Source organism: Amphibalanus amphitrite, unplaced genomic scaffold (genome assembly GCF_019059575.1).
Source record: "Amphibalanus amphitrite isolate SeventyFive unplaced genomic scaffold, NRLGWU_Aamphi_draft 000965F_arrow, whole genome shotgun sequence".
NCBI classification, from domain to species: domain Eukaryota; kingdom Metazoa; phylum Arthropoda; class Thecostraca; order Balanomorpha; family Balanidae; genus Amphibalanus; species Amphibalanus amphitrite.
The window spans coordinates 149,292-164,234 of NW_024882459.1; positions in this window are offsets into that span (position 1 = coordinate 149,292).

Below are 14,943 nucleotides of genomic sequence, written 5' to 3' on the forward strand. Positions count from 1 at the left end.
TGCAAAGTAAAAGAATATTTCTTATAAATGAATTATACAACTAAATAACTCATTTTTTATTTTCTTTTAGACAAAATTATGAAAAAATTACAAAGGCTCGTCGTTAATGATAAACAGAGCAAGTTTTAACAGCACGTTTTTGTTGAATTATGGCGGCGAAATCTTTGTGCCATTCGTAAAGGTACGCGCGACAAACGGCTGATAGCCATGCAGCGAAAAATTGAAGCGGGGAAGTTTTTTGTTTTGACTTGTCAAAAAATCTCGCCGTCATGGGGGTTATTTCCGCCGTAACGGGTCGTCTGAAGGTGGGAATGTCCCAAATTGAATCAAAATATTGATTCTATGCCCATATATGGTCAAAGCTCCGCCCACTAGAATCAATATTTTGATGCCTCCATATTTTGATTCCCGCCGCCTAGTTTGCCCAACTGATATCATTCCAGAGGCCTAACATTGAGAGGGAGCCAGAGTGAAATTTTGATCCTCAGCCAATGCTGAAGGGTAAGGTGAGAGAAAGATTTTACTGAACTCTTCAGAAAGGAATTTCAAATGTATTGATGCATTATTCATTTTCCACTATCCAGTGTGCACTTCCTGAGGACTTAGCATAGCAATTTCAAGTCCTTACTATTTGTTTGGCTGTCTTTTTCTGCACAGCAATGAAGCAAGTAAGGTTTATATAGCTCTAGCATTGACTCAGCTGTATTTTTTTCTTGCAAAAGTATGTTTTTAAGATTGCGGGTTTTTTGCGGGTTCGGCTCAGACAAAATCAGCTTGCGGGTAGTTGTGGTTGGGCAAGGGGTAGCTGCGGGGCGGGGCGGGTAATGAAATTGCAAATTTGGGGCATCTCTAATCGAGACTCTTGAGCTGGAAACCGGAAAGTACACGCGACCGGTAACATTGGGGGCTCGTCCGCTGCGTCCCTAGTCCAGCGAGACTCAGTACCGTGCCGTTAGTATTCTTTTTTTTATAACGTAACTTTGTAATTTTCCGACGCCATGTCGGCCTCTGACCCCGCGCCGGCTAGTGATTCACCACAGCCGCCAGCTGACGCCATCACGGAGGCGAAACCGACAGCTATGCTCGCATTCATGGAAGAAATGCGGCAGCATATGCAAAATCAAGACAGGCAGATAACAGCGCTACAGCAGGCCGTCTCTGTCAGGGCGGCTCCGGCGGGCGACAATGGCGCCGGTACAAACGATGCCGTCGCCCCCGTCGGGCCTCCAGTGAGTCGTGAGACGGTCCAGAGTCATCCGACTCGCTCTCACGACCTGCTCCCGTTTCGTGAAGACCCAGCAGAGCCCATGGACGAATTCTTCGCCCGGTTTGAAAGGTACTGTACGTCTGAATACCGCGGTACAATGGAAGACGCGCTGCCGCTGCTCCGTTCAAAGCTGTCGGGCCGCGTGCTGGAAATATTCGATGCTAACGGACCCCGCAGCCCGTACCCAGTGATCAAGCGCCGAATGTTGGAGTGGGCCGCTCGTCAGCGCGGCTACGAGGAGACGACTGCGACGGACGCATATCGGGACGCCGCGCGCCGGCTGGGAGAATCTCTGGCAGTGTATGCGTTCCGGCTGGCTGCGCTGTTCGAAGATGCGTACCCTGAGGCGGACAAACAGGTGAGCAATGATCTCCGACGTAAACTGCTGTCAACGCTGCCCACGTGTGCCGCTGACTTTCTCCGCCGGCAGCTGCGTTATGCGCTGATTAATCATGATACCACGCTCAGGTGGGATGGGTTGGTGTCATACCTGGAATGTGAACGATTCGAGTCGGAGGCTGATGGCACACACGACTCGTTATATGCACGTGCTTCAGCGGAGCACGGCAGTCAGTCAACGGCCGCGCGCCGGTCGTGCAAAAGCTCCCGCCCCCGGACAACGTCACCACGGTCACGCCCTGCGCACCACGACCTCCGTTTGTCCGCTGACGAGTCAGACAGCGACTCGGACTGCTCTCATCGTTCCGTCAGCGTCCCGCGCGGTGCATTTAAGTCACGTGGTGCGTCAGCCCGCGGACACCGCGCACCGACCGCCGTGCAGCCGGCACACTCGCCAACCCGCGACCGTCAAAGGAACCCTCTGCGCTGCGATTTCTGCCGCCGCCGCGGTCACACCGCGGACGAGTGCCGGCGTGCCAATGACCTGTGTTTCACGTGCGGCGCCTCTGGCCACTTTGCGCGTGACTGCCGCACCTCTCACGACGATGGGCCTGTCCCCTCAGCCCTAGGTCGCGCGCGCCGCCCCAGCTCGCCACTCCCGCTGGACAAGTCCCGAGAAGACCCGCCAAGCCCGGCTGTAATGCATGCGGAGCGTGGGGCTTCTCGAGCCCTCCGCCGCGGCCGGCGTGCCCCAGCACTCAGTCAGACGGAAAACTAGATGGTCGTACTGCCGCGGCGGGGCCAGCCGCTACGACCGATTCTAGCCCCGCGCTTCCCCTGCATGCGGAAGCTGTCTTCGCCTCGTCTGCCCGACCGCAGCCAGCCCTTCACGCGAAGTTTACTGTGGCTGGGTGCTCTGAGAATGTGACGGGAGTGATAGACACTGGCTCTGACCGCTCCATGATCGCGCGACACTTGGTTGATGATGCTGTGATTCGACCGTGTTCGGAGGTTGTTCACGCGATCGGCGGCCGCACGCTACATCCGGTAGGACGTGCAGAGGTCTCCGTTGTTCTGCACGGGGTGCCGCTTCAGCTCACAGACTGTCTGGTGCTCGACTCGGACCGCGCCGTAACTGATCTGATTATCGGCTGTGACGCGCTGGAACGACACAGACTGTGTATCGATGTCTCTCGCCGAGCGGTCACTGGCCGACATGTGGATGGTTCGCAGTGGACGCTGTACCTGCCTGATGGGGATCGCAACTCTGCCTGTGCGTATTTCGCCCGCGCAGTGCCCTGTCGCGCGACTCGAGACGTCACAGTTGCGCCTGGTGACTCTGTGACCCTCCCCTGCCTGATCAGTTCCCAGCCTACCTGCGACGTTTGTGATGCGCCCTCCCGCTCGTATGTGTTCACTGGGGACGTCGCCAGTGCGCCCTGCTTGCAACCTGTTGATGGAATTGTGGATCTGTCCGAGCCCTGTGTGCTGGTTTGCAACCGAGGCTTTGTACCAACCACTGTCCGGAAAGGTGCACTGATCGGCCAGCTGTACACTGCAGCGGACAGCATGCTTGACTGCGATCCCCCCGTGGAAGTCCTTGCCGCTTCGTCGGACGCCGCTGACGAACAGGTCAGTCGCCCGCCGTCCGCTGACGAGATACCTGGCCTCTCACGTGAACAGCGCGACGCCGTGCAAGAAATCTTCGACCGGCACTCGAGAGTGTTCGGGGGTGGTGACGCTGACATCCCGCGGGCTGCTCTGACCGCGCACCGAATTGAACTAATGGATGACACCCCGATCTACGTGCGACCCCGACGGATGTCTCCACCGATCGCCGAAGATGTCGAGCGTCAATGTCTGGAGCTTGAACGTCTGGGGATCATCGAACGCTGCAACTCAGCATGGAATGCACCAATCGTGCCGATCCGGAAGCGCGATGGTTCGCTTCGCCTATGCATCGACTACCGCCGCCTGAACCGCCGCACTGTCACAGAGCGTTTCCCGATGACAGATGTAGCAGATTCCGTCTACAGCGCGCATGATATGCGCTGGTTCAGCGCGCTGGACATTCAACGAGCCTACTACCAGCTTCAAATCGCAGAAGAGTCGCGGGATTTCACCGCGTTCAGCACGCAGCGGTCCCACTACCGGTTCCGATGTCTCAGTTTCGGACTGAAAAACGCTCCTGCTGTCTTCCAGCGCGAAATGCAGGCCATTTTCGCGGGATTCTCACGTCAGCAGCTTGTGGTGTATCTGGATGACCTGCTCCTGATGGAATCGTCGTTCTCCGGCCATCTGCAGCTCGTGGATGCTGTTCTGTCGGCGCTGGAGGCGCACGGGATCACGCTGAACACAGCGAAGTGTCACTGGTTTCAGCATGAAGTAAAGTTTCTCGGACATCAGCTCTCGGCAGCTGGACTGCGCAAGGCCCCTGAGTACATCGAGAAAGTTCAGAGCTTCCCGCGGCCGCAGACTGTTCAGGAGCTGCGCCGGTTCCTCGGCCTCGTGAACTTCCAGCGGAAGTTCGTTCCCCGCTGCTCGGAGGTCGCTCGTCCTCTGTCTGAGCTCACCGGCCAGTCTGGCTCCACTGCGCTTACCTGGACACCCGAAATGACTGACTCGTTCGAACAACTGAAGAATGAGATCGCCCGCGACGTCATGCTTGCCTTTCCAGACTACAGCGACACCGCCAACCCTCTCTGTCTCTGGGTCGACGCTTCGGCCTATGGGGCTGGCGCGTGCCTCACTCAGCGTCAGGACGGGCGGGATCGCGCCATCGCGTTCGCCTCGATGTCCTTCACGAACGCCCAGCGTGGCTATTCAGCGACTGGTCGGGAACTCGCGGCACTCCGATGGGGCGTGAAAACTTTTCATTCGTTCCTGGCTGGGGTTCATTTCATCGCGTACACCGACCATCAGGCCCTCGTTCACCTGCACTCACTGCGGTTGATTAACCACCGGGTCGCGAGGACCGTGGAAGAGCTGGCGGCCTATGACATGGAGATCCGACACGTCCCCGGCCGCCTGAACGCTGCCGCTGACATGCTGTCCCGCGTGGGAGCCCCAGACGGCGCGCCACCTGCGCCCGAGACTCCCGCCGACACGGGTCTCCCTCCCGGTCTCATCCTCTCGCATCGGCCGGAGGGGGGAGGGGACAGCCTGGTAGAGTGCCTCTGCGAGTGGATGAGCACCAACGCGCTTCAGCCAGCTGTCAACCGCGAGCTCCGTGCGAAGCTGATCGACGAGGCCCTTCGCTCACCAGGAAGATACGGACTGAAACTCGACCGGTCTGTGCGCCAGGCCTTGCGTTTGATGCGCCTGCCCGGACAGCCGCTGGCTGTGGAGCTGCTTGCGGTTTTCGCCTGCCTGTTCGACGTGAGAGTTCTGGTGCACTTCGGACCTGATCATCCCATGACCTTCTGCAGTGCGCGCCACTCGAAACGGGGCAACATTCAACTGCACTGTCTGGCGGGCATCCACTTTAAACTCCTCGCTGAGACCGGCGCGCTAGATGAGCAGAATCCCGTTCTCTCAGCGTACATCGTGAACGAGGAGCGAGCTCGTGACGGCTCGGATCAGGGACTGTCTCGGCGACACAGTGCGGAAGCCCAAGGGAAGAATCTGCAGAGCGAGGCAGAGGAGACAAGGGGTCCTGCATGTGGCCATCTGTTCAGTTCGCGCTGCTCGGCAGCAGCGATATGCAATGGACAGGCGGCCTGCGCGCTGCTGGATAGCGGCGCGGCCGTCAGCTTGTGCAGTGCTGACTCGCTGGGGCGCCTCGGCTTGAGAGATTCCGACGTTCGACGGAGCAATGTTGCGCTGCAGGGACTCGCTGGATTGACGTTCGGCACTGAGTACGTTGAAGCTGAAGTCGCACTTTCGCCTGAGATGAAGACAGTTCGCGTGCCGTTGGTGATCGAACGAAGCAGCTCGTTCGGTCACTGCCTGCTGCTGGGTGTGAACTTCCTGCACGAAGCTGGCGCGATCATCGACGTGGAACGGCGAGAGGTGACCTGTGGGAATCGCGTGAGTCCCCTGTTGGAGCAGCAGCATGTGCCAGATGGTGACGCCTTGGTCGGACTGACTCAGGTGCAACGCGTGCCAGAACTCCCAGCTGTACGCGAACACCAGCAGCACAACCGGGCGATCCGCTCTCTCGCTCATCATGTGCGGCGGAAGACGAGCAGGGCAATGCTGCCACGATCTCTTCGTCACTTCCGCAAGCACTGGGATCGAGTTGCCATGGTCGAAGGACTGGTGGTGTATCAGTTCGATGAGCACAGACACGTGCCGGTGGTGTCCCGAGACTGGCTTGTGGAACTGGTTGGGACCATGCACATGGAGTCAGCTCACGCCGGTCGCGACAAGCTAATCGACATGGTGACCCAGCAGGTATTCTGTCCCGGGGCGGCCAACATCGTGGCGGACGTGGTTGGCGCATGCAAGAAATGCCAGCTCTTCAAGCCGTCTTCCCACGTGAAGACTCCTCCGACCCTACGGATCACCGCCAGCGCACCGTTCGAACTGATCGAGGCAGACTTGGTGATGCTTCCCCGCAGCGGACGCGGCCACATCGGGTGTCTTGTGGTGGTCGACCATGCCTCTAAGTTTGGTATCGCGGTGCCGATTCGGTCCAAGTCGTCGCCAGCGGTTGCTACGGCATTCGAACAGCGGGTGCTGCCGGCACTCCTTCGTCCAGCGGCCCGTTGTCTGACGGATAACGGTGGAGAGTTCTGCGGGGCCGAGTTCGAGGCCGTGCTGGAGCGATGGGGCATCGTCCACGTTCTGTCCACGCCACTGCGCGCACAAGGTCACGGCGCGGTGGAACGCTTGAACCGGACGCTTGGTCAGTCCCTGCGAATGTTGGACGGTGCACCTGGCGACTGGGACCTACGCCTTCCCCGAGCCGTGTCAGCGTACAACTCGACCTTGCACTCCGAACTGGGCGTGTCGCCAGCTCAGTACCTACTGGGGCGCGTGCACGAGATCAGCGATGTTCCGCGAGTCCCGTTGACGACGCAGCGTACATGGAGTCCGGGACATCCGAGCTTCGCGCCTTTCCGTGTCGGCGAACAGGTCAAGAAGGCGATCGAACGCCCTGGCAATCTGCTGGCCAGCAAGCTCGGACCTCGCTACGCTGGCCCGCTGACAGTGACGCGAGTGAATGACAACGGCGTGACCTACGAGGTCAGCGACCAGAGAGGGCACTCACAGCGAGCCCACCACGCGCAGCTGAGACCATGGAAGAACCCGCCAGCGTACATTCAACGAGCATCTCCGCGCGTACGTCGGCTCTTTCACTGGGCGAACGATGAACCGGAGCCACCAGACGAGGCAGAACGGACCGCCTCCGTCAACCTTCACGTGCCGTGTGGCCTGGTACCGCAGTCGACACAGCCCGGGATAACGAGACATGAAGTGACGACGCAGGCGGCGATGCCAAGTGATACAGTTGAATACGAAACGACAGCGCCGTGTGAAGTGTCACCACCTCGACCTTGCCTGCGATCCCCACGACAGGGTAGCGAACAGGAGACCCAGGGAACGCCACGGCCACGCGCTGAAGGATCTCCGCCGCGGCAGGTACGATTCCAGCTGCCAGCCACCACCGAGCCTTCCGACGATGGTCTGCGCAGATCTTCGCGGACTCGACGGCCGCCGCAGTGGCTAAGCGACTACGAAATGTGAGGCGTATTCAGGGATACGTCTGTGCGTGTGGTGTACACTGTACAGGGTGTAACGAAATTATCCGGACATCTTTCTTCGCGCTGTAATTAAGAAGCAAGGCATTCTGATATTTTCCCTTTTGAATTATTATATAGCCACCTTTCATAAGAGCGCAGGTACACATTTTTTGAACATTCCAGCCACTGGATTTTCCAGCACATGTAGGTTTCATATAGAGTAGCGCCTTACTAACCTGTGCCCACAGTTGGGCGACGCTGGTGGCGGGTGTCCCCTCATTCATCTCCTGATGGACAATAGTCCATAAGATATCAATTGAATTGCATGGGAACTATTTCCAAGTCACAGCCCTTTAGCCCAGAAGAAAAAATAGGTCCTCTCGGCATCACTTCTCATTCTGCTAGGGACTTGAAGGTGGTGCGCCGCCCCGCATGAAGACTGCGCGGCTTGAATCAGGCATCGGTACACGTTCAGAAACCGAGCCCTCCTGTGCCGTCTGGTTGAGTGGCTCCAACCAATCGCTAGCCAGGATGTTGCGCCGGTAATACTCGTCACTGATAGTGGTTTTCTGTGTCGTCATGAACAGCTTGAATATTACACAGCAGCTGAACATGCTCCAGGTCTGGATTTTGGCCGGATGTTTGACGCCGGCGACGGCCGGCACGTTCGAGCTGCTGGCAGCCCACACATGGCCGATTTGACGGTTCAACGGATATCGCAGCTCGAACAGCTTCCCATCCGACCAGGTCACCTCATTCATGTCTTCCTTCGACCAGTGGACACGCCCTGGCCTGAGGCCAAAGGTGGTGGACTGGTTGTTTTCCCGTCAATTTCATTGTCTTTTCCAGTTTGAAGAGCAGTAAAACCAAGCTGGAGGGCGGGTAACAGTGAATCATGATGTGGGACCTCTTATTATCTGCCTTGGTAAGAATTCGAGTCAGTATGCGGATTAATTGGTGCCGTTTCCTTGTCGCTATCTTGACAACTCTCCTCACCACTTGGCAAAGGGCGCCTTTTGCGATCGAGGCCGGGCTGAGTCTGCCACCAAGTCCCAGCTTATCACGCCTCAGGCAGATGTGCTACTGGCTGCTGCTGATGTCCAGCTGCTGACAGACCAGCTTCTGGCTCATGCCACCATGCCACCAACACGTAGCCTTACTACGAAACGAGAGACTATACTCCCTTCTCTCCACTGCCTTAAACGAAAACTATCAAATAAACTCGTCGGCGACTCGACTCTTACTCAGAGCAACAGTCATTTCGCAAGGTCAGGTCACTGCTGAGTTGAGAGCAGATACCAGAGGCATGCATTCATCCAATTTTCCAGCTTCTGACATTAAAAAAGAAACTGTGCGAGCAGATATGGCGAAAAAATAGATGTCCGGATAATTTCGTTACACCCTGTACATACCGTATGTGTTCCGATGCTTCGTTGTGTGTGTTGAGAGGCGGCGTTGGCTGGCGGGGGGAGATGTAACAGAGTAAAAATGTTTGGTTCTTTGTCGCCAAGCCGCCCTCCGCCGTGCGTCCGTGGGTATGTGCGTCGGAATTTGCATCTCCTCTGTCCGTTGCCATGGCGACGCCGCGCGACGCGGCGCGGCGAGAGACGCGGCGGGAACGCAGTCGAGCTTGGGAACCCGGGGGGGGGGATGTCGTCGCGGTTTAAGTGGCAATACAGTTTTTTGCCGTTAATCGAGACTCTTGAGCTGGAAACCGGAAAGTACACGCGACCGGTAACAATAGTACTAATATAATATTAACACAATATTAAGATTAAAGTGTAAAATATCAAATGAATATGATATTAACTGTTGCGCCGGTACGGCATGTGGTAAATCTCTTCCCAACCTTGGGCTGTGAAAATGCAGTTTTATTCACCTCGGTTTTTGGCTACGGACCTCGTGCCTACCGGCACTCGGTCCTCCGCACAAAAACCTCGGTGAATAAAACGCATTTTCCCAGCCCCGGTCGGGAATATATATTCCCTCATTAATTTTGGGTACAGATTTTCAGGTCAGAAATAGCTGGACGGATTACTTGCACGTTTTTAGATATGATGACCGTACCTGGACCGTACTATTTTTCAAACGTGTTCACGATGCATGTCATCGTCATTGTTGTATGTTTCTTGACAACGACCTCGATGCGAAGGTCGAAAATTCGAAACGAAAACAATAAACGAATAGTAGCCGAAAAACGTACCTACCTTGAATTAAGATGTCTAGTCGTAAAAGCTTGAAATCATATAATCCCTCCGTATTTGAAAATTTGAGTCCTAGATCCTCAATTCTGTCAACTCAAATATTGCTCTGATTACTAATGTATGACTTGTTGAAAACATCTGGATACCTACTTGCAGTGATGAAATACGTAATTTGTAACCCCTCAACAAGCACAGAGGGCCAGTTTAACCAACAGAAAAATAGCCGCCTGGCAGAATTTTTTGCCTAAAGACCGTTTAACATACGGAGTGTAAACGCGATAAGCACGTAAGCGGATAGGGCTTTACCGCTCTCGATCCGTATGTGAATCGGCCTTTAGGCGAAAAATTCCGCCAGGCGGCTATTTTTTCTGTTGGTAAAACTGGCCTCAGGACTATGAAAAGGTGACCTCAAATTCGTCTAATCTTAGCAGCCGAACGGTTAGGCCGAACTGGCTGAAAAAGCCAGAACTAGATGATTGCACTATTGTCTATCACTTGCACATAAAATTTGCACAGAAATAAACTTTTAAAACCCCCTAAGGACCAAAAAAAGCACCACCGAAAAGATACCCGCGAACTTAATACATGGGGTGGCTCGCGTGTAAGTTCGTTCGCTAACTTAGCGAACAAACTATTTACCCGCAGATGGAAGTCTCCGGGCAAAGTTACACGCCGACTTAAACGCGAGATAAACGCCAACTTACCCGCAAACCACTTACACGCGACTTACCCGCGTGTGGAAGTCTCCAGCCTAAGAGTGCCTGACCTGCTCTTTAAATCTCTCACTGACCTGTCCAGCGTGATGTCGGCCGTCAGCGCCTCGGTGACGGAGAGCAACAGCGTGGTCCGGTCCCCCTCCGGACGGGAGACCAGCATCCCGGCCACCAGCGGCAGGAAACAGTACCTGTACGGGGTATAGCGGTGTAAGTATAAACACTGGTCCATCCGGACGGGACAAACGATGCACTCCGGGGTCGGTGGCTTTTGTCGGCTTTGCGAGCACGGCGTTCGTGGCGCGGCTGTCCGATACGGTGAAGAGAAAGAAGAAAAAATTACTTTAAAAAAAACTGGTCGACAGTCGATCAATACTAACTATTGCTCAAAGTGCGAACACTCTTCTCCGTCTATAATCCTCAGTCCGGTGCCCCTTGACTTTTTTACCAATACATAGTCCAGACGAAAAATTGCTTCCGACTGTTATCACTAAGTGAACCGTTCGACATTTGGCGCGTACCTGTCCCTGAGGAGCGCCAGCGCGGCGGTATCGGTGCAGAGGTGCTCGGGTAGGCGTCTCCTCCCACCTACCTGTCCCAGAGGAGCGCCAGCGCGGCGGTATCAGTGCACAAGTGCTCGGGTAGGCGTCTCCTCCCACCTACCTGTCCCTGAGGAGCGCCAGCGCGGCGGTATCGGCACACAGATGCTCGGGTAGGCGTCTCCTCCCACCTACCTGTCCCTGAGGAGCGCCAGCGCGGCGGTATCGGTGCACAGGTGCTCCAGCAGGCGCACCAGCAGCCACGTGACCTGTGACGTCACGCCCAGGCTGGAGAGCAGCCGGTGCAGCGACAGGTAGAAGTCGCATGTCAGCTGAGCGTCGGCCGAGAAGACGCCCAGGTCCGACACGACAAACAGGATCTGAGTGGAGAGAAGGTGTGAGCTATGAGGTACCGATGGTGATGGGAGACAATCGGCCAAAGATTTTGGTAAAAGTGGCATAGCAGAAAAAGTGCTGTTTTATCTCAGCTCACAGTTGTATCCTCATCAATCAGAATGCCAAGTATATCCTCTTTTTTCCAGTAAGTCTATGTGTATGAATGGAGTATATCCTGCAACCTTGGCGCCAAGTAGGCATTGGCATTTCATGCTTGGCCCTAGGCCAATGCCATTCACTCAATAGCCAAGAAACAAGTCAAAGCAAAGAGGTTCAATGCAGAAGCAGGAACAATGCTTGGTAAATGCTCATGCATTTATATATGCCCTTTGGGCCTTTATATACCCCTTGATACAAACCTTGATGTGTCTCTGCAGTTGAGTGAGACTTTTGCTGCTCTCTGTTTTCCTATATGTGTCTGCTGCAGTGATGAAATTTCTTATCTGCTCTGTTGCAGCCATGGCTGAAATAGGGACACATTCAACATTTAGCTAGCTTTTGTAAAATACATTGATGGAAATGTCAGATCTGCAGCAAGTGAGTGTGACACCAAACCATGCAAAATGCTATTAAAAAACCTCCAAAACTAGCCAAACCTTACAATGAACACCTACTATTATAGCCAACATAGCAGTTCAGCCCATACAGAGGAAGACACTGCACCACTAGGTCAAGGTACCTTATACTGGAAGATTAGGTATACCTGCCATGGACAAGAGATTATACCCAGGTCCAGGGTTTGGGTGTCAGCTTACTGAAAATTGTCAGAAGTCTGACATCCTAGCTAGTCATTCATTTACATCCTATATCAAACTCAAGGTCAGCATATTATGCAATGAAGCATCAGTGGATTTGCAGCTTGGTTCAAGATCAACATGAGTAAACAAATTGAGAAACACCTTAATTAACTCTAGCTTTCAGCATAAATTCTGGAACTGTGATCCGAGCCCCGAGGGGTGTTTACGGGCACTGCGACACCCCAAACTGCTGAGTGTGGTGTGTGCAGCAGGCATGGGGGTAGGGGATGGGTAGGCAGTTCTGAAGTCATGGCTGCGCGCGGTGGACGGTTTCCTGTGGCCTGTCCCGACCGGCCACAGTGGTCGCTGTGTGCGGTGACGGAAGGTCAGAGGATGACATAGGGACCCATTAGGCAGATCTTAGAGCCTGTGTACGGTCTGACAACATGCAGGGCCCGTAAACAGCCCTAGCTGAGGACAGCAGACATAAAAAGCAAAGGTTAAGACTTCATTTATAAAAAGGCTCATGAGATAATTTCCAGCTTAATTTCTTCCTACTTTCACCTAGGCACCCATTTCACGATACATCTTATAAAAATGGTACACTTCTGGTTCATGGCTTGGGCTGCAGATAGGGTAAGGGCGGGTAAGAGTACGCGGGCGATAAGAGTACGCATCAGCTGTTTCGGTTGCTTAGCAACGCGGGTTTGTCGAGTTCATGAAGTGACATGAAGCCGCCAGTGCGTGCATGTCACCAACGGAACGTGGGCGTTGAGCGGCGACGCTGTTGAGTTTAAGGCGATGAATATTATTTTCGAGCGTTATGATATTATTATGATATGGTACAATAATTTTGATACTTGGCAGTTGATACAAGGTACATTTCCGTGATTGTTGTGGGAAACTTGTGAGGTTATCTGGGGAAATACTGCACAGTGCAATATTCTGTTTGCGAAGCTTTGCACAACGTTTCGGGGTTGTTTTGTGCGCGAATTGCATGTACGGTAAGAGGACGCACTGTTCAGGAGGGTAAGAGTACGCAGAATTATACATTAAATCGAATATACAGAAATATAGAATTATTAATCTATCGCTCAATGACGATTGTTTTGTAGGTATATCATCAATGGAGCACTGTGATGCAGATGCGTACCCGAAATTCTTCCAAATACGAGTTATTCTCCTTTTTGATTGTGCATTTTTTTTAAGAAACACACGACATGATTATTTCCTGATTTATAGACTTGAAAGATTTATTTTATGTTTTTCTTTTTGGATACTAGAATTAACTTAAATGCCTTCTGAGTTTGAAGTTAAGCATTTGGACAGTGCAAGCTGCATAGGTGTGTGTTCATATGCTTGCGTACTCCACCCGCCTGGCGTGCGTACTCTTACACACCCCATATGGTAAGAGTATGCAAGTGCAACGGTTCAGAAAATGTCAGTTTTAGACCACTTCAGTTGGGCAAACTAGACTTTTGGAATCAAAATATGGAGGCATCAATAATTTGATTCTGGTGGGAGGAGCCATGACCAAATATGGGCATGGAATCAATTTTTTGATTCATTTGGGTACACTTTTGACTTCAAATGTATCGTTACGGTTGAAAAAAGGCCCATGACGGTGAGATTTTTCTTTAAAAAGGTAGAAAAATGTGGTAGGTTTGCAAAAAGTGTTACCTCAAAACTAAGAAATTGTCCCTTTGGCCTTGTGAATGGGAAAAAGACAGAGGCACTGTCCATCACGTAAAAGCTGTTTTGAGGAAATCACACTGTATGTTATTTTTGTATCATGAATCACATACTAAACAATCAGTATTTGTGTAAAATGGCAAAATGAAATTTTCAAACCTCTTATTATCATTGTTGTAGTGCTTTTACATTTATTATATGTTTTTTACCTGTTGCTTCAGTTTTTGCATTCTTGACATTTAAAAATTGTGAATTGTTATCAAATGTAGTGAAGGTAAAGTGCAACAATGCTATAGGTATCTGTTGTGGTGCTGAGGATACCACTAAATGAGAATAATAGCAAGATAAATGCTGTATTCTTGCAAGTCATTGTTGCCTATCTGTTAACATTACCTGTGAATCAAAATAATGATTAGCCAGCTGACGGGGAATCAATATTATGATTATCTGTTTAAAGTGAATCAATTCCTTGATTTCCTTTCACTACCTATAGAATTCAAATTGTTGTGATAGGAGCAATATCATTTTGCTTAGGAGATACTTCCAGCATTTCTGTTCAAGATCAGGCATGCTCCTTCTTGAAACACTCTCTTATTTTTAAGTGTTTGGTAAGTTAGAAATGGTCTGCATTTATGCCCAAATATGGTCATAAGGAATCAATCTTTTGATGCCTCCATATTTTGATTCCAAAGGTCTAGTTTGCCCAACTGACTTCCATTTCAGTTGGGCAAACTAGACTTTTGGAATCAAAATATGGAGGCATCAATAATTTGATTCTGGTGGGAGGAGCCATGACCAAATATGGGCATGGAATCAATTTTTTGATTCATTTGGGTACACTTTTGACTTCAAATGTATCGTTACGGTTGAAAAAAGGCCCATGACGGTGAGATTTTTGTTTAAAAAGGTAGAAAAATGTGGTAGGTTTGCAAAAAGTGTTACCTCAAAACTAAGAAATTGTCCCTTTGGCCTTGTGAATGGGAAAAAGACAGAGGCACTGTCCATCACGTAAAAGCTGTTTTGAGGAAATCACACTGTATGTTATTTTTGTATCAAGAATCGCATACTAAACAATCAGTATTTGTGTAAAATGGCAAAATGAAATTTTCAAACCCCCTAATTATCATTGTTGTAGTGCTTTTATATTTATTATATGGTTTTTACCTGTTGCTTCAGTTTTTGTATTCTTGACATTTAAAAATTGTGAATTATTATCAAATGTAGTGAAGGTAAAGTACAACAATGCTATAGGTATCTGTTGTGGTGCTGAGGACACCACTTAATGAGAATAATAGCAAGATAAATGCTGTATTCTTGCAAGTCATTGTTGCCTATCTCTTAACATTACCTGTGAATCAAAATAATGATT